The sequence below is a fragment of the Myotis yumanensis genome, unplaced genomic scaffold (assembly GCF_028538775.1).
Source record: "Myotis yumanensis isolate MYYU_CA2020_CCGP unplaced genomic scaffold, mMyoYum1.0.hap1 SCAF_4, whole genome shotgun sequence".
NCBI lineage: Eukaryota > Metazoa > Chordata > Mammalia > Chiroptera > Vespertilionidae > Myotis > Myotis yumanensis.
Genome location: NW_027223755.1, coordinates 47,689,985 through 47,716,549, shown reverse-complemented (window position 1 = coordinate 47,716,549; position 26,565 = coordinate 47,689,985). Strand labels below are relative to the sequence as shown.

Genomic DNA, 26,565 nt, shown 5'->3' with positions numbered 1-26,565 from the left:
CCTTCCTCTTCTTATTTAGTAAAAGCCAATCTTTTTATTTTTTATGTACAAAGAAGAAAATATCTTGCTCTAATGATTGTTGAACACATTTTAACAACTTTTAACCCTTTTAAAATAACATTAACTGTTTAACTCTTAACATCATTCAATACTTAAGGACATTCTGGAAAAAGTTGGTAGGAGAAAAAGCCTCTAGTATGGGGTGGGTTTCCTACCATCTGTTAGAGTTACAGAAAGCACCTCAATCAATGAAAGGAACTCTAAAGTTAATCATAACCCCAAACAAGCCTTATGAAGAAGAATTTAAACCACAAAAGTTGGAGTATAGGTTTACCTCCATTATAGTCTCATCCCAAGCAGAAATTATCTCAGGGTATGTCAATCTGCCAGGAGATTATGAATATAATGCATACTTTTAAGTTTGTACTATAAATTTTTTCAATTCATTGTGCCTGTGCAAAGACGTCCAATCAGCAACTCATTTTGGGGGAACTGAAATTAAAAACCTAACAACATGGCAGTCTATAGGCCATGAAAAGGTGTCATGAATTAGGCTAAGGGCCAAGCAAGCTTGTGAGAGAACATCGAGTTTTAAATAAAGGATTTCAATCTATATAGCGGAGAATGATATAAAAATACAGAGCAAAAGAGAGGTTTAACATCAGCCCAAGAGACTGACCAGGCTTTAGATATGTTTTGAGACCAGCCCCACATATTCATTCTAACCATCAACCCACTTTAATTAGTATGCCTTACAGCTCTCTTGTTTTGTTTTTCAACTAAAAAATCTATTCAGAAAAGAAGTGAAGAATTAAATTTATGAATAAGTAAAGTGTGGGACTGAGAAATAATTGCTTTGAGTTCAGAGTAGAGGTTGTGTGTTGAAATTAATGATAAATGGGTTAAGTGGTATGCTGAGAGACTTGAAAAACCTGGCTTCAAGACCATTTATCATGAAAAAAAAATTATCTATGCTTGATCTGGAAAACTTTCACTAAGTTTAGAGTAGGGGACCACAAGGTCTTGACCTTTTCTCCCACAAGATAATTTATACCAGACATAACAATGGCAAGAAACAGGAACAAGGAATATTCTGCATGTCATGATTTCTGTTTGGGGAAATAATGTCTACTTTCTATTTTATAATATTTCTGTTAGATATTAGAGTCACTTCTCAGTGCCCTAAATAAAAACAGGTATATTTGGATGGTATCACTTTCCTTCATCATATTCATTAAAAATGGGAATCCCATCACCCATCATTCTTTGAAAGTAGTCAGCAGATAATTTCCCTGGAGTTTGGGCCATAGACAAAAAGTTATTTTTGGTAGCCCCTTATAGCACTGATGATAAATCTTAACTTAATGGAATTTTGAAACAACAAAGAGAAAAACAGCAAAGAAACAAGATGCAATACACATACTATCTATTACTTAAAATTAACTTATTAGTACTTAATGCCACCAAATCATACATTTATAATAATTACAATGATAAATTTTATGTTATATACTACAACTTAAAAATTAACTCAAGTTAAAAAATTTTTAAAAAGGCTTTTTCTTTCCCATCTTGCAAGATGGCAGGTGAAAAAGGATACTAAGAAGAAGAAACCTGAGCCAAGAAGGCTGATGCTGGTGGCAAGGTTAAGGGTAACCTCAGGCCAAGACGCCTAAGAGGGGAAGACCCACTGCAGCTGAAACTTCGTCCTATTCAGAGGAATTGGCCGTTATTCCAAATTGGCTGTGCATTCCCCAAAGGCCATGTACAAGAGGCTAAATCCAGGCTTAAAAAGAAATAATAGGAGAGGGTTCTTCCTACTGTCACAAAACCAATTGGTGGTGACGAGAATGGTGATACCCGAGTTGTTAAAGTTTGCAAAATGCTTAGGTATTATCCAGCTGAAGACGTGCTTTGAAAGCGATTGAGCCGTGGCAAGAAACCCTTCAGTCAGCATGTGAGAAAACTGCAGCCAGCTTCACTCCCGAGACCATTCTGGTCATGTTCACTGGGCACCACAGAGGCAAGAGGGTGGTTTCCTGAGGCAGCTGAGCAGAGCTTGCTACTTGTCACTAGACCTCTGGCTCTCAATCTAGTGCCTCTGCATAGAACACACCAGAAATTTGTCATCGCCACCAAAATCGCTATCAGTGGAATAAAAATCCCCGCTTCAAGACACTGCGCAAGCCCAGGCACCAGGAGGTGAGATCTTCGACACAGAGAAATATAAGGTCACAGAGCAGCGCAAGGTTGATCAGAAAGCCATGGGCTCCATGTCCTTCCAAAAATCAAAGCTGTCTCTCAGCTCCAGGGCTACAATGCCTCCGCTCTGTGTTTGCTCTCACCAGTGGGCTTTATCCTCACAAACTGGTGTTCTAAATCTCGTACGAAGAACCTAATTAAATGCCTGATTTGTTTCAAAAAATAACAAAAATAAAAAGGCTTTGTTTAAAAAAAGAAAAACCCTTAGACTTCTTTCTGCCTTTTCAACTGCTGAGCTTTAGAGCCACGAACTGTGGGGGGAAAAAATAACTAATTAGGACTTGAATGGAGAAGAAGAAATCGGTAGGATTGGGCCAGAATAAGGCAGGCCTTGAGACTGTTATCTCAGGAATGCATTTGGAATAAAACAAGTTTAGTCCTCAGCCATCTTTATTTTTGAGGTTTTTATTACCATTGTGGGGAGAATTAAAACAAATGACCAAATAAAAAGAAGAGGAGACAGGTGGTAATTAAGAGCGGAAAAAATTAATTTTTAAACATTGAGAAGTCCTTGAGAACAGTGATTGCTTTGCTACAACTGCAGTGATATGAGGACTATTAATTTGTCTAGAAAAAAAGAAAAATGGTTGAAACATCAAAGAATTAAGCAAAGTAATACCTGCTATATGTTAAAAGCATATAACCAGATGTGACCCCTATAGAGGTTGCATTTTTCAAAAGACCATCAGAATCATATTTAATAAAATATTTTCTCTGTTTTCCCTTTTTAAATTCCTAAAGCTTAGGGAAATCAGGTATTCTTTATGCAGTGCAAGCCAGTATGTTAAATTTCTCTATCAAAAAAAAATGTATGCCGTAGGGAATTAACTTAGCTTAATTCCCACTTATGGACTATTTCATGGGTCTGTGACACTTCTCTATGCTGCTCTGCGATGCTATTCTCATGCTCCCTCTTTTTCCATTCATTGTTCTCTGCCAGAAACAACTCTTTCCTCCTGTTTCCTTGGTCACTGTCAAATACCGAGCAAGAGATAGATGAGTTAAAAACCAAACGTGATAACAAACTACCCACTGGCAGATAGTTGTAAAAGCACAGGTCTGCGTCCTCAGCGGAAAACAAATGGCAGACAGAGGCTTCACTTCTAATAGGATGATGTATTTCTAAAGGATTATTTATAACAAAATAGTTTCTTCTCCATTTTGTAAAAAATTAAAGACAAAGCTACAAAAACATCATGAGCCTCTGCTTTTGTTTTGCATTTTAGTGACATCCTGACCCAAGTCCAAAGACAGAGATAAAAAGTTTTGATTACGGTTCTTGGTAATAAAGACTTTCCCTGGTTTTCCTCCTACTTGGTTTCCCTTCAGAGAAATAACAAATGAAAGCATCGTGGCTATATGCATCAGCTCTGAGCAGTTATTCATTAGAAGAAATGTCCCACTGGGGCTTCCCATCTCTCCTTTCATCACCCCTCCCTTGTTGGGGGGATGTATGTTGGTACAGCCTTTTGGGAATATCTTTAAATTTTAAAATACACATGCTCCTTGATCCTGACACTTGCATAAATATTTCTGTAGGATTGATTTTGAGAAAGAGAAAAGCAGCCCCTGACATGCAGAAACTGGGCTAACACTTACAGCTAGACCTTGATGGTGTTAATTACTTGCCTGGCACCTACAGCTAGACAGAGGTGTTCTTCTGCTGGACATAAACAATCTGGTAGAACACCAACATCAGGCAAGGTCACCTTGTGACCTTGATGAAGTGAGACCAAAGAAAAACAAACAAAACCAAAGACAGCTTCCTAGACTCTTCCCCATGATTGCCTAACCATACCCAAATTTTCTAAGTGCTTTCTGACACCCTCTTACAGAGACCCTCCATGGTCCTCCATGATGGTGGTCTCTCTTAGCTGTGACAAGCAATAAGCGCAACTTACTTTCTGGTGGTCTTTGGTGGGAGGGCAGGAACAGTTCTTAGAGAAAGAATGTTGTTTATAGCAATCTTTATAATAACAGAAATCGAGGATGACCTATTCAAAAACATGGAAAAGATTCTAGAAGTTATGATACATCTATTTTATGAAATAGCCTTTGAAGAGTAAGTTAGATGCATGGCTATTGGAACGGGAAGGAGGGATCTCTAAGACTTGCTGCTATAGGGGAGGAGAGGGCAAGCAAGTGAAATAAAATTACAAAGAATAGGATACTAGATTATGTTTAAAGAAAAACAAACCTGTGTGTTCTGGAAGAAGAAGGCACATCAAACTCTTAAGAGTGGCATTGGGAAGGGGTAAAAAGGATATTTTCATATTTCAACTTATATACATCTATATTGTTTTAATTTTGACAAGGTTTTGTCATCTTGTAATTTTTTAAAAATTGGCTTGTCAATAAATGCCCATATATATATATATATATATATACTAAGTATAATATGCTAATTAGACCAGACATCCTTCCAACGTCCTTACAGACGACCTTCCAGACAAAGCCAGGGCTGTGAGGGAAGCCCGGGTCCTGGGTGCCTGCCAGCAGCTGGAGGGAAGCCCAGGTCCTGGGTGCCTGCCAGTGGCCAGAGGAAAGCCCGGGTCTTGGGGGCCAGAGGGAAGCCAGTGCCGGCAGCCAGGGGAAAGAAAGCCTACTCTTGCATGAATTTCATGCATCGGGCCTCTAGTACATATATAATGTGTATGTGCATTGTAATGTTGAGGGAGTGGTATATACACATTTCTCTGCATCTGCTTTTTATATACATCACAAAAATTCTCTAAGTCAACTGGTGTAGGCCTAAGTCAGTATTTGTAATCCTATATAATAAAAGGCTAATATGCAAATCGGCCAAACAGCAGAACAACCAGTCGCTATGATGTGCACTGACCACCAGGGGGCAGACACTCAATGCAAGAGCTGCCTCCTGGTGGTCAGTGTGTTCCCACAAGGGGAGCACCACTCAGCCAGAAGCCAGCTCACAGATGGCGAGTGCAGCAACAGTGGCAGGAGCCTCTCCCACCTCTGCGGCAGCGCTAAGGATGTCTGACTGATAGCTTAGGCCCGCTCCCCACAGGGCTCCTGGACTGCGAGAGGGCGCAGGCTGGGCTGAGGGACCCCTCTCCCCCAAGTGCATGAATCTTGTGCACTGGGCCTCTAGTAGCTATATAATGTTTCATAATAAAGATGCTCAGAAATTATTCATCCATTCTCCTATTGATATATATTTGTTTTATGTATTTTTTGGCCCTTATATATGATATAGTTGTATATATTTTGGCCACTGTATATATTTTCTTGTATGTGTATAGTTTCATTTCAGTGTTTTTTATCTGTCATACAATGACAGGAATGAGATTTGAAGGTCAACGGGCATGGACTATTTCCAATTTTAATAGATATTGACAGAGTTTTCCTCAAAATAATTTTTATTTCTATTAGCAGTGTTTCAGAATACCCTTTCCTCTAAATCCCAGTTAACAGTAGGTGTTACCTTTTTTTCTAAATTTTGCTATGCAGATATAAAGTAATAACCTAATTTTACATTATTTTGCATTTCCTTTCATAAAAGTAGTTGGGTATGTGTTCATTTACTTGTTAGCATTTTTGAATTTACTTGTCTGTTATGTAGCCATCCTTTTTACTTTGTAATGCATCTTAGAGATTTAATAGGCAAATTTGATCAGTATACAGAAATTTCATATGTGGATAGTTTTTAATTGTTCATCTATACCTTATAAACTAATATAGTCATCACATTCCATAAATAAATATTTCTATTATTTTCTCCAGAAAAACAATGAATTGAGTCTTACAGTCAAATTTATTTCTTTCAACCAATGAGTAAACAAGCATACTGCACCTTGGAAGACCAATTCCAAACACAGAATTAGGAAATACAAAGTATCATCAGTGTATTTTCTCCACACAAAATGCAAAGCTTCACTTATTTATTTTCTAAAAATAAAAAAGTCACAGAAAATAATTCAAGTGAAACTTCAGAATAAAGTTATTAGTCAGAAAAATCTATCCAAAGTCATCACAACCAGTTACTATAATTTGAACATGTACTGTACTGCAATCTGAATAACCTTTATAAGTCAGTGGTTAGTAAATGACATTTACTTTCAGTGAGTAACAATAAATGGTTTGTTGTAAGACCCCAGAGCTATATTAAAGCTGTTAGAAAAGTTTCTACACACACTTCAAAAAATATCTATTGCCAAGGATATTGTTCTCTAAAAATATTTTCTCTAGTTTTTGAAATTATGAACAATGAATTAATGTTCCAACTCTCTGACTTGCAGCCTACAACCTTTTATTGGTCACCCAACCACATAGAAATAATAAAGACATATTCCTCATAACTCATGTACTTCATAAGAGCAATAATTTTGGAATGATCTCAAGTCATGCTTACAAATATGTGTTAAACCCATACCAATTTCACCCTTTTGTTTATAGTAGTCTCAGAAGCCACTCTTTGTTACCATTCATCTAGCAAAACTTTTCACCAGCTAAAGATAGATGTGTAAATAACAATTTAGAAAGTTGCTACAGATAGCATTACATTTTTATTTGTACTTTGTTGATATGTCTTAGAGTTTTCAAATACTTGTTTTTATTTTCTTAGAATGTTCACCTTTTGATAAAGATGAGAAATAAGGTAACCTATGATAAAAAAAATAAGTGGGAAATTTTGCTTATATACTTATTATAAGCATATAATTAATTTGATGCTCAAATTATCTGATTCTACTTTTTAAAATGAAAAGACACTATCAGTTATAACCATTCTGTCATCATATATATATATAATAGCTTTTAAAAGTATATATTAGTTTTAATTCCTATTGAATTGCTTACAAATGCTTATAATACTAATGATATTTCTCTATAAATCTACTTGCTGCTGTTCTTCGCTTATGACACTATAGGTAATATATTATGATTGGAAATACAACTGTGGCTGAAAATTCCAGTGTCTTAACTAGTGCTTCATTTCACAATGAACACAGGATAGCCTGCAGCATAGATTCAGAATCCACCTACAATTTCCCTAAATCGTGTATCAGCTAATTAGCCCACGTACTGATAACACATGAGCAATTTTATTTTCAATAACTTTTAACATAAAGATAATATGTGTTTGTTATGAGAATTTGGGGGAAAACAGTAAAGAATTCATAATGTTTATCTGTAAGCCTACTACTGTCATATTAATATATACATACATATATAAATATATATACATCTACATAAATATATATCATACGTACACATATACATACACAAACTTTATAAATATACTAGTGGCCTGGTGCATGAAATTCGTGCATGGGGGTGTGTGTTCCTCAACCCAGCCTGTACCCTCTCCAATCTGGGATCCCCCATAGGGATCAGGCCAAAACCGGCAGTCATACATCCCTCTCACAATCCGGGACTGCTGGCTCCTAACCACTTACCTGCCTGCCTGCCTGATTACCCCTAACCACTCTGCCTGCCGGCCTGCTCACACCCAACTGCCCCCCCGCCCCCGCCAGCCTGCTCACCCCCAACTTCCCCCCTGCTGGCCTACTTACCCCCAACTGCCCCCCCTGCTGGCCTGATGGCTCCCAATTGACCCCCACTGGTGGCCTGCTTACCCCCAACTGGCCTCCCCTGCCAGCCTGCTCACCCCCAACGCCCCCCCCCCCACCAGCCTGATCACCCACAACTGCTGTCCCATCCTGGCCTGATCAACCACAACTGCCCTGCCCTCTTGGCCCCTAACCAGCTCTACCTTGGCCCTGCCACCATGGCTCTGTCCAGAGAACATCTGGAAGGTCTCCTGGAAGGTCTACCAGTCTAATTAGCATATTACCCTTTTATTAGTATAGATAGAGGCCTGGTGCACGGGTGGGGGCCAGCTGGTTTGCCCTGAAGGGTGTCCTGGATCAGGGTGGGGGTTCCCTTGGGGGGCAGGGCAGCCTGGGCAAGGGGCCTGTGGTGGCTTGCAGGCCGGCCATGCCCCCATTGGGATAGGGGAGTCCCCACTGGGGATGGTACCTGCCTGGGCGAGGGGTTGGGGCAGTTTGCCGGCCAGCCACGCCCCCATGGGGTGAGGGTCCCCGCTGGAGTAGCATGACCAGACTAGGTGAGGGGCTGAGGGCCGTTTTCTGGCTGGCCACGCCCCCCAGCCAGGACCCTTACCCCGATGGTGACGTGGCCAGCCTGGGTGAGGGGCTGAGGGCCATTTGCAGGCCCCTCCCTCAGCGGCTGGCCTGAGTGACCCAAGCCTCCCACGCTCAGGCCAGCTCCATCTTTGTCCCGCTAATTTGCATGTTCCATCCTGATTGGCTGTGGAGACATTGTGAAGGTATGGTCAATTTACATATTTGTCTATTATTAGTGTAGAATACATACAACCCACAAAAATTGAGATCTTATTATATGTCTTATTTTGAAGGCCATTTTCCATACTACATATATCTTACAAAAATTTTAAACATACTCGTGCTTTGTATATCTTTATATCATACTTCTACATTAGTATAATAGTAACTATAATAACATTCTATGCCCAGAATAAATCTGTTTCTTACAGATATCCTACTTGATTGGATATCTTTGAATTTCAAGATATCCTTGAATTTTGCTTAGATATTTTAAAGGATCACTTCCTTCTTTTAAGTAGTTGATAAGAAATCAGTACACTGGTGACTTAACTTCACACTAGATGTGGCTTTTAAAAGGTGAAAGGTTTCTCAGTTTTTGTTTTATAAATATTGAACTCCAATTTTAAGAAAGTTAAGAGGACATGAACAAGCTGGGTTGAGCTACTACACATGGAAACTAGTTTTGTTTTATCTTTTAAAGGCACACTTAGGAACATAAATCTAAGTGATAAAAAGTATTTAAGGCCTCAGTAATATATACATATTAAAAAATACCATTCATAAGTAGATAGTAATTTTTTTTTGTTTTGCATCAAATTTACTTAAACATTTCCTTTATATAAAGGATATTTAGAAATTAACCATAAGCCCATTATGGGACTGAACTATATGCTTCCCTTCAATCTCAGTGACTAACACATTTTTGTTGGTTGTTGCCACTGCTGCTTCCACTGTGGGTAAAACTGGTAAGAAAATCATCTTGCTTTCTTCTTCATTTTATTGCTCCTCATAATTCAGGGAAACTAATGAATATTTGAGTGATCTCTGAAATAGAGTTCAACAAGTATGGAATAATAAAGCAAAAAAATATAAGTCTTAGCTCTTGGTGAGATTATTGAAAAGACTTTTAAAGTGGGGCATTCATACTGAATTGAGTTGAGCAATCTTGTGTGCCCAGGCTACAGGCAAAGATCTTACAGTGCATAATTCACGTTCCCTTATTACTCTGAGTTGAATTTCTCTCCATTCTTACACTCTAAATAATGTCCTCCATCCTTGGCCTCTTACTCTACAGATAATGTTATTTATGGCAATTATTTCTGATCTTTAAACATGCTGCCATCTCATTAATAATCTATATTCTTTATGAATCAGTATATCTGCTACAAAATACCAATATATTCTTATGGTCAACTTATTTGTTGTTGCTGGATGCTCGAGAAAAAAACATATGACCTGAGTGGTATCCCTGGACCCTAGGCACCAGAGTCCTTCAGCCTTTAAGTGTGTATTGGCCGGAACTATCAGAGGTCACCACCTGCAAATCCTCAAAGGATGGGGCTACTGAAGACGATCACTGCCAAATTGGAAGTGAAACTCTCATTGTCTGGCTTCCTCCTCCATCCTTGCTAATGATGAGAAGACTAAACTGAGGTGGCAACGTGAAAACTGTTTCAATGAGAGAAGAACATAAATAAAGCTTTACAAAACTTTGGAGAGGTCAGCTTTAGATATTATGTTCTATTTACCATGATTTCATTGTACACCAGGAGTTCAGTAGGTTTTCTTGGATTCTGTAAATCAGACTGGCTAGTAGTCTTCACTAGATTATCCTTGTGATTTCATAGAGGCCTAGGCTACAAGGGTGCCGGGTCACACTAATAACACAGTATTTCTTAGATGTCTATATTTTCCTATTAAGAATAAATTAGCTTATAACATTTCCTGCAAGCTAGTGTGAGATATATAACTTTTTACAACAGATTCAGGCAGTGGGGTCTATAGGAAACTGGAGGTTATGACAGAAAGAAAATATCATAGAATGGGGAAAAGGGAAGTTAAAACAGTGATTAGAAAAACTCCATGAATATGAAACAACTCTGTATATTCATTTCCCTGAACCATTTAAGATCCAAATCAATGATGTACTGTAAAATGTTGACTAGTTGAAATTCGCCTCACTGAAGTTTAGTTTGTCTCCATTTTCCTCATTCTTGGAAACACTCTCAATAAAACTGTTTTATTTTCTACCCTATTCTTCCATGAGCATCTCCTTCTATAAGAAGTGTCTTTGTGCATATAACCACATACTATTATCTTCTCGTTTTTTCACTTTGCATGAATTCCCAGATATGTGCTAATTAGAATGCCACCCCAAAAAAAGTTATTTCTAAGTTGGGCTGCTGCTAATCTAGCCCTCCCAGTATATTTGAAATGCCCTAGGATGCACTAGGGTATTGAGAAATATCAACTCTAGAGAGCAAGATTTATCACTCCTGTCAAATAGCACTGGCACTGATGAATTCTGACATTCACCTCAATATGTCAGAATCCACTTATTATTTAATTAGCCAGTTCTATGTAACATTTGCCATTAAGGTTGACAACATATGCAACCTCTTTCTTTTCTTGTGTTATGGTGTAATCTAACATGAATTAAAGAGGAATTTTACATTGAGGGTTCAGTCTTCAAAGTCATGTATTCTTTAACCCGCAGCCTGGCATTCTTTGATTATATGAGATTCTATGAAAAACTAAACCCTATTATAGCATTTAAGGTCTGGTGACGTTTTTTAAATACAAATTTTTGACATCCAATTGAGAATTATTTCTAAAAAGGGGTAGTTCAGGAGTAGTACATAATGGTTCATGCAGTTTATGTGAAATATAATTGTTATTATTTAAGTAGACTCAAGTATTTGTTTATTGGGACTGAATCAGATCTTCTACTTCTACGGGAATAGTGGAGTTTGACTATAGATTTGAAAGTGCTTCTAATTCCACATTCTGCATAGCTGATGAAGCTAAATCTCTAAGTCTAAAGTGAAAGTGGATAACCATTCAATTCACTACCCCCTTGTCTCTAAAATTTTCTTTCTTAAAGAAAGAGAAGCCAAACAAAACCCTAGTTTCTAGAAATGTTTGCAGCTGTTTTGTAAAACCAGCATGCTGCCCCATTACATTACTGTAATAACAATATCCCCTTGTTTTGTGGAATTTCTCCTTCGCCCATCTATCCATGTATTTCTAGTGTGGACTACCATTAGTATATTACTTCCCTAGCTAGAAGTTGAGTGGGACTCATACTGAGCCCAACTTATTGCTCCATCCCTGAGGCTCTAGTAATTAAACTAAAATCAAATGGGTGACTCAAGCTGGACCAGAGGACTTCTTAATAGGATCTAATTAGAGATTGTCAGGATTTTACTATTGCTTTTTTTTCATTATTGATTAAGGTATTACATATGTGTCCTTATCCCCCCATTTCCCCACACACACACTCATGCCCTCACCCCCCTACTGTCTGTGTCCATTGGTTAGGCTTATATGCATGCATACAAGTCCTTTGGTTGATCTCTCCTCTTTTCTCCCACCCTCCCCTACCTTCCCTCTGAGGTTTGATGGTCTGATCGATGCTTCTCTGTCTCTGGATCTGTTTTTGTTCATCAGTTTATGTTGTTCATTATATTCCACAAATGAGTGAGATCATGTGATATTTATCTTTCTCTGACTGGCTTATTTCACTTAGTATAATGCTCTCCAGTTCCACCCATGCTGTTCTATTGCCTTTTGAATGATATAGATGGAAGATTCTTAGGAAGATTCTTAGTCTGAGGTAGTCTGAGAGCCATATTCCCAACCATGAGGAAAATTCACATGAAATGGGGTGTGTGTGTGTGTGTGTGTGGTGCGGGGCCGGGGGGCGGGGGGCGGGAAGTCTGAAATTCAGAAGAATCAGACACAGGAGTCAGTGAGAGGAAGAAACCTGATTGTGTTAGGTCTATGAATCCTGTCATCTGTGTCCAAATTCACCCTTGCACTTGCTGTTGATTGGTTACATGAGATGAGAAATTCTCCATATTTGTTTGTTAGTTAATTTTTTGTCACTTGCAACTATAGGGTTCTGAATGACTAAATAAAAGTTCTGGACCCTGAAATACTTGGCAGTCTTACTATTTTTTAGAAAGCCTGGAAGCTTTCTTAACAAGTACACATGGAATGGTCATTGAGGTAGGACATATTTGGACCAGATTAAGGAGACTAAAGTCTGACAGATTGTGTACTGTGACTATAATGGAGTTGAAATAGAAGTCAATAACAGAAAGATATCTGAAAAACCCCCAAATATTTGGAAGTTAACACACTTTGATATAACTCATACACTAAAGAAGAAATGAATAGAAATATAAATTATTAGAAATAAAATGTTTGAACTTAATTAAAATTAAAACTTAACATCTTAAAATATGTTATGATAAATGTTAACATCTGTTAGTGTATCAATTCTCCCCAAATTGGTCTGTAGTTACATTGCCTAGTATGATAGCCATTAGCCACATGAAACTATTGAACACTTGATATATGGCTAGTCTGAATTAAGATGTTCTAAAAGAAAAAAAAAAGCCGAAACCGGTTTGGCTCAGTTGATAGAGTGTCGGCCTGCGGACTGAAAGGTCCCAGGTTCGATTCCGGTCAAGGGCATGTACCTGGGTTGCGGGCACATCCCCAGTAGGAGATGTGCAGGAGGCAGCTGATCGATGTTTCTCTCTCATCGATGTTTCTAACTCTCTATCTCTCTCCCTTCCTCTCTGTAAAAAATCAATAAAATATATTTTTTTAAAAAGATATTCTATAAGTATAAAAACACCAGATTTCAAGGATTTAGCACCAAAAAAAAATGTTAAAATGTCACATCAAGACTTTTATATTGATTACATGTTAAAATGTTTATGAGTTAAATAAAATGTTAAATTAATTTCACAGGTTATATATTTTTATTTTTTTTAGTAAGGCTACCAGAAAAACTTAATGTATGTGCCTCATATTTTTCGCTTGGATTGTACTATGGTCTGAATTTTTGTGTTCCCTCCAAATTAATATGTTGAACCCAAGGGGATGATATTATAAGGAATGGTAGATAAGGAAATAAAAAGATGAAAAAGATGCTCTTAATCATTAGTGAAATGCAAATTAAAGCCACAATGAGATACAACCACAAACTTATTAGAATAGGTAAGATATTTAAAAATTGATAATACTAAGTATGAGCAAGAATATGGAGTGAGAATTGTCATACATTGTTGGTAGGGATATACAATGGGACAACTACTATGGGAAACAGTTGCATAGTTTCTTATAAAGTCAAATATCACTTTACCATTCAATCCAGCAAGTTGACCCTTAGGAATTCACCCAAGGGCAAGGAAAACAGGTCCACACAAAGATTTGTTTATGAAACTTTATAGATTACTTCACAATAGCCTTAAGTCAGAACAACCGACTGTCCATCAACAGGTAAATATATAAACAAATTATAATATCCATTCAAGAAAATGTAACAGCAATAAAAGGGAATGAATTTCTTTCCTTTTTTTTTCATTTCGTGCAGTAAAGGCAGGAATGAATTTCTGATACCATCAACCACCTGAGTAAATATCAAAAACATTGTGCTGAGTGGAAGACTTGATACGTGAAGCTCTAAAAAAGGCAAATTTAATCAATAGTGATAGGTCAAGGTTGCCTGGACCAGAGAGCAGGGGCGGGACTAGTGAGGGAAAAACAGAAGGGAATCTTTTGGGATGTTGGAAATTTTCTGCATCTTGATTGCAATGGTTATATCAGGGTGTATATTTGTCAAAACTCATCAAAATATTCACTTAAAATGAATGCATTTATTTTTATGTAAATGGCACTTCAATACAGTTGGGGACATTTTTAATTGGTGAGAACAAAAGAAATTTTTTAAGTGGGATACAAGACTATTTTAAATCTTTAAAGATAGCCCTGGCCGATTTGGCTCAGTGGATAGATCGTTGGCCTGGGGACTCAAGGATCCCGGGTTTGATTCCGGTCAAGGGCATGTACCTTGGTTGCGGGCACATCCCCAGTAAGGAGTGTGCAGGAGGCAGCTGATCAATGTTTCTAACTCTCTATCCCTCTCCCTTCCTTTCTGTAAAAAATCAATAAAATATATATTTTTTTTTTTTTTTAAATCTTTAAAGGTAAATTCTTACCGGTAACATTCCTTTTTTTTTTTTTTTGCTTCACCCTATTCTTTACTTCCCCATAAAATATCTGTTCTCATTTTATGGTTTTGGTATGCCTTCCAATACAGCAACAAAGATATAGTCATTTCCTGGTATGGTTCAGTAGATAGAGTATCGTCTTGTGGACCAAAGGGTCCCGAGTTCGATTCTAGTCAAGGGCATGTATCTTGGTTGCAGGCTCCAGGGCTCGTGCAGGAGGGAACCAATTGATGTGTTTCTCTCACATCGATATTTCTCTCTGTCTTTCCCTCTCTCTTCCACTCTCTGTAGAAATGGATGTTTGGGTGAGGATTAAAAAAAAGATATGGCCCAGTTTTAGGGGTGCAAAAAAATTAAGAAACAATTTATATACAACTTTATAAACCTAAGAAGCGGATGGCTCACTAGCCATTTGCAAAATAATTTTGTTTTAAAGAAGAAAGGAAGAACTTCTCTCCAGAGTTCTAAACTTCTGATGTATATCAATAAAGGAAAAGTCACTTTTGCAAATAGTCTGAGAAATAATTTCCTGGCAGCCAAGTGCTGTAAGCCACAAGCTAGCTAGACAGAACATCTTTGTAAAAGAATAAAAATTCTATCTATAAAACATATTACTAAAGCTATTGTCTCTTTTCCCACAAGGGAAAATAAAGTTATAGAAGCTCAAGTCATAAATATATGGATCATAGCTTGTGAGTTTTGTAACATTTTATCACTATAAAAGAAATCTAGTGAAGCTAAACATGTGCATTTTGGTTACTCTTGTATGCTATCCTCAAACTATTATCTGTCAGTAGTCAAACAAAACTCTTCATGCTAACTGGAGGTGAGAAAGTTCAACTTGTTTATCAAGAGAGAAATATTTTATTGCTTATGTCTTCCACAGTGAAGCAAACTGATATGCTTTAAAGAGGAAATCTGCTCATGCTAGGAATATGATAAAAGAAATTATTTTTAGGCTTAAACTTACCTTTTGGCATAGGCATAACAAATACAATTTTCAAAATGCATTATTTTGCATCAGGCTAGCAATTTACATTTATATACATTTAGAAAAAAAAATAGTCAAAAAAAGTCTTCAACTGTGTTGATGGATAAAAACAAAAAACATGTATGTCCCTGTCATTTTTACTTAGTAAAAGGTCTACTACCCTCACAAGTCTAACCGGACTATAATTATAGCTTTGCCCCAAACTCACCATGTATCTTTGGGGAGTCACTCATTCTCTGTCTTACATGTATGTCTGACAAAATGAAAGTATTAGACTGGACAATAGATGAAGGACTTCATAAAAGCACAATGATTTTAAGTTAAGTTCCGCTGGTTCCTGGCCCCACATTCATGCTTGTGAATGTCCTATATGTTAATCATTCTAATTTAAAATACATCTCGCTGTCTTTGCCCTAACTGGACATGCATTTAGTTTTTGTTTGTTTTATTTCTTCTATCATATTCCTTTCACTATAACATTGAAAAAGACTTATCTCTGCAGTGGAACTTACACTTCCTTCTTCGTCATAGCTAGCAGGCTACAGAGCATTTATATACTAATATTCTTATAACTGCTTATAGACTTCCTCCTTTTTCTAAAGTTTTAGTTCCAGTTGGAATACTTATCAGTAGACACAAAAGCACAGTGAGTAGCTTTATTCTAACATTGCTAGAATAACTTATTTATCCATGTAGAAGGAAAATGAATTAGGTTTCCACTTCATACCGTACCCCAAAATCCATTACCGAAGGAATAAAAATATAAATGTGAAGGGTAAACCATAAACATTTTAGATAAAATATATTTATGACATCAGGACAGGAAAGGATTTCTTAAACAAGACATTAAAAGCAATATCCATACCAGAAAGGTTTAGGAGAAAATGACAACTTCATGATAGGGAAGAATTTTTGAGCAATACACAAAAATAATTATAAAAGAAGAGATTGCTAAATTTAACTACATTAAACTAAATAAATTATGCCCTGGTCAGGTGGGAGCATCATCCTGCATTCCCATAGACCTACGATTGCAGGTTCTATTCCTGTTCAGGCCACAGGCCCAGGATGCAAGCTCGATTCCAAGTAGGGGGCGTGCAGGAGGAAGACGGTTGATGTTTCTCTCTCATTGATGTTTCTATCTCTTTCTCTCTCTCCATTCCTCTCTCTCTCTGAAATCAATTTTTTAAAAAACCATTTAAAATCAATGAAAACATTTCCTCGGGTGAGGATTAAATTTGTTTTTCTGTTCATCAAAATACATATAAAGAAAATAAAAGTAGACTACAAACTACAAGAAGATATTTTTAACAATATGGGCAAAAAAAATTAGCATCCAGGTACAGAGAAAAACTCATAAATAAAAAGAAGATGCACCAGAAAAAATTAGCCAAAATATAAAAAGAAACGAAAGCATTTTTTAGAAAACATGAATAGCTCATAAACATAAGAAAACAGACTCAGCCCCCAAGAGGGGTGGCTCAGTAGTTGAGCATCAACCTAGAACCAGGAAGTCACGGTTCTATTCCCTGTCAGGGCACATGCCTGGGTTGAGGGCTAGATCCCCAGTGTGGGGCATGCAGGAGGCAGCTGATCAATGATTCTCTCTCATCATTGATGTTTCTATCTCTCTCTCCCTCTCCCTTCCTCTCTGAAATCAATAAAAATATTTTTTAAAAGAAAAGAAAAAAAAGACTCATAACAATTATTAATTGTCAGGAAAACATAAATTAAAAACAGAACTTTATATTATTTGACATCTACTACATTGGCAAAATTTACAAACCTGATAATATTATGTATTAGTCACAATACAAATCATTGAGAAATCTTAGACACTGTTGGTGAGAAGATACACTGGCACTATCACTTTGTCAAACAATTTGGTACTGTCCTCTTAAGGTGAATAATCATCCCCTACAACCCAGTAATTCCACTCCTGGGTATAGAGCATCTGTTTTACGTGTGTGAAAGAAATATATACAAGAGTAGCATGGTTAGTAACTGTAACACCTGGGAACAAGCTAAATTCTATCAAAGAATGAATAGCTACATATGTGTATAGTCACCTAATAGAATATTATACAAGAGTGGAATGAATGAACCATATCTTCATGTTCACTATGGATGAATCTTAGACACAAGACTGAGAAGGAAAATAAAATCACATAAAACTATATACAAAATGATGTTATTTTTATAAAACCCCCAGAACCTCAATGTATTAAATATATATGTATATGTGGTTTGTCTATTAAACGGCAAGTATTTGGTAAACAAAATTCAGGGTGGTCTTTACTCCTTGGAAGAAGGGGGATGAGAGAGGAAGGAGCACACAAGTGGTTGCAAAGATCTTTACAATGTCCTAATTCTTACGTTGAATTGGGATTTCATTGGGATTTACTTTATATTTCATTGGGATTTCATTATTTATTTACATGTATCAAATACTTTGTAACTATATCCTTTTTGTTATAGGGTGAGCTGTGTCTCTCCCCCCAAGTAACTCACAATGTAAATTTACTAGTATTTGGAGATAGGGTCTTTAATGAGGCAATTAAGCCAAAATGAGGTCGTTAGGGAGGGACATATTCCCATATGACGGTTCTTATAAGAAGAGGAGATTTGGACACAGACATGTATAGAGGGAAGAACACGTGACCACATAGAGAGAAGACAGCCATTAGGTACAAGCCAAGGGGAGAGACCTCAGAAGACACCAACCATGCTAAGACCTTGGTCTCAGACTTCTAGCCCCCAAAAGTGTGAGAAAATACATTGCTGTTGCTTGAGCCACCCAGTCTGTGGTATTTCATTATGGCAGCCCATGCAAACTAATACAATGTGATTCCATAAAACAAGATAAATTACATTTATTACTTTTTTTTAGTTATTTGTGCATTTAATTCATTTCTGTTATTTGGAAACATAGCCACCATTGTGATGTGTTTCCATGAGGAAATACATTCCACATTTAAAACAACTGATTTACAAATTAGCATTTTGATGACAGTCCATTCACATACGCAGGGCTCAGGTTTTCCCATCTCAGCTTTTTATCGAGGGGCCCTGATATAAGTTCTTTAGTCACCTCATAACCTAACCTTGATATTTTAAAGTCCCCAATTCTTTGGGTGATTTTTGGTTCCTTCACAAAGCAAAGCCTGAGACCTTGACTTGGATGCAGGTGGTTTATTTGGGAGGTGATTCCCCAGAAACAGGAATGAGGGAGTGGAAGTTGAGACGGCGGGGGGCGGGGGGGATAGCCAGTAAAGGTTATGCTAGGGGGCTGGTTAATGTCATGGACAACGGGGGCTCCATAAACCTGGGCTTCTCTGATAAACCTGACTTTAGAGCTGTCCCTTGACAGACAGGAGGATGAGGCTGACCCATCAACTCCTGTCCTCCACTAGTTGAAGGTTGCTCCAGGCATTAACTCCCTGGCAGTTCCATACTGCCCTGTTCCTGGCTCAATAGTTCTTTTTTTTTTTTTTTTTTTTTTTAAATATATTTTATTGATTTTTTTACAGAGAGGAAGGGAGAGGGATAAAGAGTTAGAAACACCGGTGAGAGAGAAACATCGATCAGCTGCCTCCTGCACACCCCCTACTGGGGATGTGGCCGCAACCAAGGTACATGCCCTTGACCGGAATCGAACCTGGGACCCTTCAGTCTGCAGGCCGACGCTCTATCCACTGAGCCAAACCAGTGAGGGCCTAGGAATCTTTTTAAAATCCTGATACAGTGGGGCCTTGACTTACAAGTGTCCCGACTAATGAGTTTTTTGAGATACCAGCTGTCTCTCAGCCGATTTTTTGCATTGAGTTGATAGAGTAATTTGAGTTAACGAGCTCCTTAACGAACTCCTTAACGAGCTCGGTCTCAGAACAAATTAAACTTGTAAGTCAAGCCCACTGTATCTGGGCCTCATCCTCTGGAAATTCTGTTCCTTTGTTATGGGGTGGGGCCACAACATTAATAACAAAGAAACAGAATTTCCGGAGGATGAGGCCCAGAAATCAGGATTTTAAAAAGATTCCCAGGTGATTCTAATGTGCAGCCAAGGTTGAGAACCACTGATATAAGTAGTACAGGTTTGAACCACAAACTCTTATGAAGCTCAGTTACATGGTTAAGAATTTATAAAGGGGAGAGGGAAAATGGCAGTGTAGGTAAATGCCCGTACTTGCCACCTCCCACAACTACATCAAAATTACAACTGAAATACAGAACCATCATCCAGCACTGCTGGGGTCCAATCCCAGTGGGTCCAGGGGTCCCCAAAGGTGTGGACGGAGTCGGCGAAGAAGGAATGACACGAAGACAGCCTTCAGTTGATCAGCAGCCTAGTCAGGACCTATAGCCAGGATTTCCAGCCAAAGTTCTGGTCGGAGCTCTGGTTAGGAACTGATGAGGTTCTGATCTGGCTCAATAGTTCTATGCTTGCAAAAAGCTTAAAGTAGAAAAGCAGAGAGGCACTAGAAGTAGAGCTGTGCATAGAAACTGTCCACATTGATTTTTGTTTAAGCCCGAGGCAGGCTGAGGGCATGTGACATGGGGCATATAAGGCACCTGCTACCAATATGTAGTTCGCCGATCTAAAACCAGTGTTTGCACTGCTCACAGTGGCAGGAAGTGTCTTACCCTACTGTGGGGGAATTACAGTATTGGGGGAGAAAAAAGGAATCCCAAATATTAGCACCGTGATATCAGCAAGGAAGATGAATAAACAAGAAATCAACACTGAACTGCCTGCTATTTAGCCTTGACGCAGTAAAGGTGCAAGAATGTTACATGTTATGAATAATCAAGCCATAGAATAATTAGAATAAAACAAATTGAATACTTATCAAATTTGGGGAAACAGAGGGAATTCAAGCTAAATATATAAATAATATAAGAAATAACTAAAAAAAAATGCCTGTAGACCTGATATAGACAGCATATAAGTAGAATCCCAGATATAAAACATAAAGCCAAAATATATTGGATAAATAATTGCTCATATATTTTATTGGTAACATAAAATATTAACTCATATTAACTCTCCCATTTGATATAAATAAGTTATTTTTATTTTTGCTGCCTAAAGCTTAATGCCACTAATATCAATATTGACAAAAAGAATAAATGAATCAATGACTCCCTGACATAGCACCATACTTGAGAAACTGGCATGTGCTTGTGATTGCAAATAGAACTAATTTCACTGGGAGCTATAATCAAAAGAGACACCTTAGTTAAAGAATCAAGTCTGAACTGATGCTGAAAAGCAACATAGAACCACCATTATTAATGTGGTAAAACTTTCCATGCAGAACAAAATCTTTGAGAAATGCTTATATACCTAGTACTACTTCTAAATCAGATTTGTCCTGTGTTCCCTCAAGAACCTTGTCTTTGCTATTATTTTTTTCTACCTATATACCCTATCCTTTTTTGTGAGACTAAAATCTTTCTCATTCATCAAGGATCAGCTAAAATCCACTTCCTCTGGAGAGTTGCTTTGTCTCCTTTCTTGACTCTAGCATCAGCTACCCTGAAAATCAGTCTCTCTTCAGATCTCAAGATTTTTGAGCCTCCATTATAGCTACTTATGGTCTTTTCTTCCCCACTAAATTATAAATCCTTAAGTGTAGAATTTACATCTGATTCGTCTTTGGTTCCTACTGCACCTAAGACAAGCAATTTGTATACAATGGGAGTTCTAAAAATATTTATTGGTTTAATAAGTTAAACAATGATGTAGTGTACCATAAGTTATTTGTTGCTGCTTGCTTCAACATCTTACAAGTCACTTTCATTCCTACATATGCAGAAATCTGGTTCTTATATTAATTTCATCTATTTTATAATAGACTAGAGGCCTGGCTGGGGAGGGGGGAGGGGCGCAGGAGGGACCGCAGGAGGTTGGCCGGCTATGGCAGCACACTTACCACCAAGGGGAAGCTCCTGAATTGAGCATCTGCCCCCTGGTGGTCAGTGCACATCATAGCAACTGGTCAACCAGTCATTCGGTCACTTAGGCTTTTATATAGAGAGATTAGACAGCATTGTTCTATGAATTTGACCAGTTTTACTCAAATTAGAAATATTTTTTCAGGATTATACCCCTACCTATTCATTACTCTAGATTTTATCAATTATTAGAAAATTTAAGAAAATAATAGATAACAACTAATTTTTCAAAATAGGTCAGTGTTTGAGAGGTAATAGATTGGCAAGTGAAGCCTTTTCATCAATAGTTGTTTTCAGATATCATAACAGCTTTTTAACTTAGGCTGTGTGCAATCTCAGATACCAAAATTATGCCTGCTTGTGTAATATGAGATGTATAAATATAGATATATGTAAAGTGCTTATCAGCAAATATGGAAAACCATATTCAGCATATCACTTCACATTTAATAAATACTTAATAAACAACTAATAATCACATCAAAATGTTAATACTCTAATGTCAAAACATCAATAAAATAAGTGCAGAATTCAGAAAAGAATAATTTAAAGACTTTAAAATAAAAGCCCTAGAAAGAATTAGAATGAAGTTATTAGAGTGACTTTCTTATACCAATTAATCTAGAGATTACTTTTTGGCCACTAGTTGAGAAAGGAACATTTTTTAAATGTTAAGGATATAATGACAGTTTTCTAATATTTTTTTAAAGTTTGGGTTTGCAACTTCTTTACTTGTTTTGTCTTTGTGAGAGAAAACTATTTTTAGGTTCAAGTCACAAAAAGTGCAAAAGCAATGGCACACTCACAGGAAAGAGACACTTTTGGAGGTGTCTCTTAACTTATAAAAGTATATTTCACATTTATCAAATTTCCAAATTGTTTTTGGACAGTGCTGGTTTGCTACAGAAATAATTTAGAATCGGGTACTTCGCATTCAGATCCCCTGTGTTATTTAAAACTCAGCAAGAGAGACCTGAGTAGTGGATGAAGAGGGTGGCTTCCCTTGCAGGGTTATTGCTGCTAATCCCTTGTATTCAGCCTGCCCATCCCACTATCTGGCATCATTGCCTCTCAAGAGGGCAACATCACAGCGTACCATAAGAACAGAAAACAAAAAGGACAAAAATTGGTATATTATCCTGCTACACACATTTCTCAGAAAATCTATATGGTACTACATTATGGGAAATGAAGCACAGAACCAATCCCCTAAAACTGCTATATGCTCATGTGCTAGTAGCTACAAGGCACTGCATTCACACATACACAAATGCAAAAACACCAATTTCCAAGTCACACTTGTGATTGCAGAAGAGAATATAACTTGTCAGGCCTGGACAGGACAGGGCTTGGCAGCTCAGAGTCCCAGGGCTTCCTGGGTCAGTATGGAGCCTTGAGATCTTTCTGAGAGGCAGAGTCACTGGCAGGCAGCATGATCCAAGTGACTCTGTGGGAGCAAATTCTAAGAACCAGCACAAGAGGACTGAGACCCCTGAGGTCCTGGGTTCAGGCTGAGATATACAAACAGACCCGCTAGCCAAATAAGAGCATCCTGAGTAAAAAGAAAGCTGACATGCCGGTAAAACAGCTGTAAGCCACCAATGCGACTCTTCTTATAAATCCAATATGGGCTTCCTCCTGGACATCTTAGCAACCCACTCAAAAACCCAAACTGACTCTATAAAAACAAAAACAAAAACTCTGAAAATTGGCAATACACACTAACTACTTTGAATGAATACAGGGAAAGGTACAGTTCTAATTACTATCATTTATGCATTTAAAGGACATCAAGTAATCAGTTCTTCTACTATTTTTTGTTTCACTCTGGTTTTCTAGTATTTATTGCATGTGTGTTCTGTAAACATGTGTTAAATTGAATACACAGGACAAAGGGTAAACAATATCTACCAAATTCTGAAGACAGTGGTGATATAAAAAAGCTATAGCCATAGTAGGTAATTATGCAACCAATTCAGCTAAAGTACTGCCAGAAAAAAATTAAACTGATCTGAAAGAACCATAAATCAAAAGTTGTTAATTATGAACCAAATGTATCAATGGGTACAACTTGTTCTAAGATTCCATTCAGTCAGTCTGCTTCCTTGATTCTTTTATAAAACTGCAATTTTCTTTTATACTGCCCTCACTGCCTCATAACACACATAGGCTGTGTCCTCTTGAATGATAATAAAGGATGGTCCCTGAGCATAGCTACAATACAGAACACTTATGAAGACCTCCTCAGATAACCATATTAATTTAAAAGGTTGTTTCCCTGGGCTCTCAAGAGTGACATTCTGGCCCTGTCCAGCGTAGCTAACTGGTTAGAGCATTAGCCTGCACACCAGAGGGTCTTGGGTTTGATTCCCAGTCAGGGGCACATACCTGGTTTGCAGTTTCCATCGGGTGCATGTGGGAGGCAACCAATCAATGTGTCTCTCTCACATCGATGTTTCTCTCCTTCCCTCCGCCCTCTGTTCCACTCTCTAAAAATCCTTGGGTTAGGATTTTTTTTTAAATAAAATAATAAAATAACAATAATAATAATAATAATAATGTGACATTCTGTGCAATACCAAAACACCACCACCCCAATTTAATAGTTATCTATCAAATATACAAAAATAGAAGCAAGTTGTCTCAAAATCTCTATTAGCCTAATCAGAACCAAAATTCATCCACTGGTTTCTTAATAGCTTTTGTAGGCAGTCTTCTGACAGATGCCTTCAAATTTTTCTTCCGTAGACATATTTAAATTGTCTCTGGAACTCTCTTTTCATATGCTTATATCATAAGCTTTGACAATCTCAGATATATCTAAGGTGTGGAGAGAAACCCAAATTTGTTTTTAAAGGATTATAAAGAGGAAAATAGTAAATTGCTATTAACCATACTAATTTTAATTCCCCTTTTTCCTAGATAAAGACTATCTTTCCTGTGACCCCAAAATAAATACAGGAATCACTTCTTTAAAATTTGAGGATTTAGCTGTAAATGTGATGAATACCCAATCCCCATGCAATGTAGGAGGAGAGAATGTAGAGAGAAAGGGGCAGGTAACATCCAAACTGTCTGTCTAAATGGGTCCTGTTTCTGCTCCCCAAAAAGCACATCAGAGTACCAGAGAAAGAGTCATACACAAGACAACTCACATTCTCCCAAAGTTATCTGTTTTTACTTACTCCATAATCTGATGTAAGGGTGCAGCCCTTTGTAATGTCTCCTTTCTACCCATAATGTTCCTCATATGAATATAGCCTTATTCATATGAGGAACATTATGGAATCTGTTGGACACAAATCACAAATGTAAGTTAGTAGCAGTGCTAATAGACATCATGAGGCATCAACTCTGTGCTTGACCAATCAGAGCATTTATGAGTTGAAAATTGTTGAATTAACTTATGGTCTGTTTGGTTCAAATGTTAGTCATTGGTGCATGAAAACCACAGAGCTATTGGAGGAGACTGCATATCTAGGGAAGTAATGTTTGCCAATTTACATAACCTCCAGTGGGACGAGAATTTATGAGTGAAATTGGCACCCTTTCCCTCACTATCCCGTGGCCCACACCAATCCCCCAGGGGAAGTGCATTTGGATATGTACCATTTAGCTTCTGCTGCTCCTGCTCTCTGACAGAGAGTTCAAAATCCACTCCATAAAAACAATGAAAGACTAACTACCTTTCATAGGAGGCTGACTGTGGTGGGAGGTGGTGAAGTGTCTGCTGTGTTCCACATGGGGAAGCGCAGGAGGATGGAGCTTGGATTCAAGGGAACTTAAGAGGCTCCAGGAGAGACAAGATATGTGAGAAGATTGGAACCCCTTTTGGGGTGTTCTTGAAATGCTACGCCAATGCAAAACTAGAACCTTTGGGTCTCAGTTTTATAAGCATCACACATAATAGTAAATATCTATGATATTCAGTTCATAAATTTTTAAAAATATTTTTATTGATTTCAGAGAGGAGGAAGGGAGAGTGAGAAAGAAACATCAATGATGAGAGAAAATCATTGATTGGCTGCCTCCTGCATGCCCACTACTGGGGATAGAGCCCAAACCGGGCATGTGCCCTGACAAGGAATTAAACTGTGACCTCCTAATTCATAGGTCAATGCTTAACCACTGAGCCACACCAGCCATGCTATACTTTTTTTTTTAAAGGTGAAATTCTTCAAACCCAAAGATTTCCTGGAAAAAAAAGGCTAAAGAAAATCACAAAACAATTCCATAACTTGGAAGAATATAGTAACATCATGTTAATGTGTGACAACCATGTGTACCTTATCTCTTGGTAGATTGGCTGCCTGCCTATTGTGCATAAAATCGTCCCTGCACACCCAAGCCGACACCCTGGGCAGAGCTGAGTTTCCTTAACACCAGAGCTTCCTCCAGCCTCTCCTCACCTTTTACACTTTCTTTTCTCTCCTAGTAGCCGAGAGCCACATTTTAATAAGTGACCTTCAGCAAGCTGAATAATTTCTTCAGTACATGGGTACATTCAAAGCCTTGGAGGGTTTGGCTGTAATAAGTAGTCCTAGCAAATATACGGGCATATGAAGCCTTTGAAGTCTCTGAAAACTTCCCTTAAGTAGCCTCAATTGAAGGTTCAGGCTAGCTGATTTACAGAGCCCCTTGCAAAGCAAAAATCCTATGATTTGGGATCAGCAGAACCAGCTAGATATTACAGCTTACTGCAGTTAATATGGCTTTCCCACCTTTAAGAATACTTTTGGAACCAGACAGGATACTCAAATTGTTAATCTATTAACTATTAATTAATGTTCATTCTTCAGTGCGTAACATCCAAACAAGGCAGAGATTTGTATTCTCATTCCCCTAAGTTAAAGAAGGTTGTAATAAAAAAAAAAAAATACCCACTAAATGCAATTAGAAAACATGGTACAGTTCTGCATAGCCAAAAATATTTTTCTTGTCACTCTGGATCAATTGTCATTTAGCAGATTCAGGGCTTGTATTTTTCTCTCCAACAAAT

General features: G+C 37.7%; 1 pseudogene; it reads left to right on the top strand.

Annotated features, from left to right (window-relative positions):
- Positions 1-248: 248 nt before the first annotated feature.
- On the top strand, positions 249-2,379 carry LOC139009423 (large ribosomal subunit protein eL6 pseudogene; annotated as a pseudogene).
- The last annotated feature ends 24,186 nt before the right edge of the window (positions 2,380-26,565 follow it).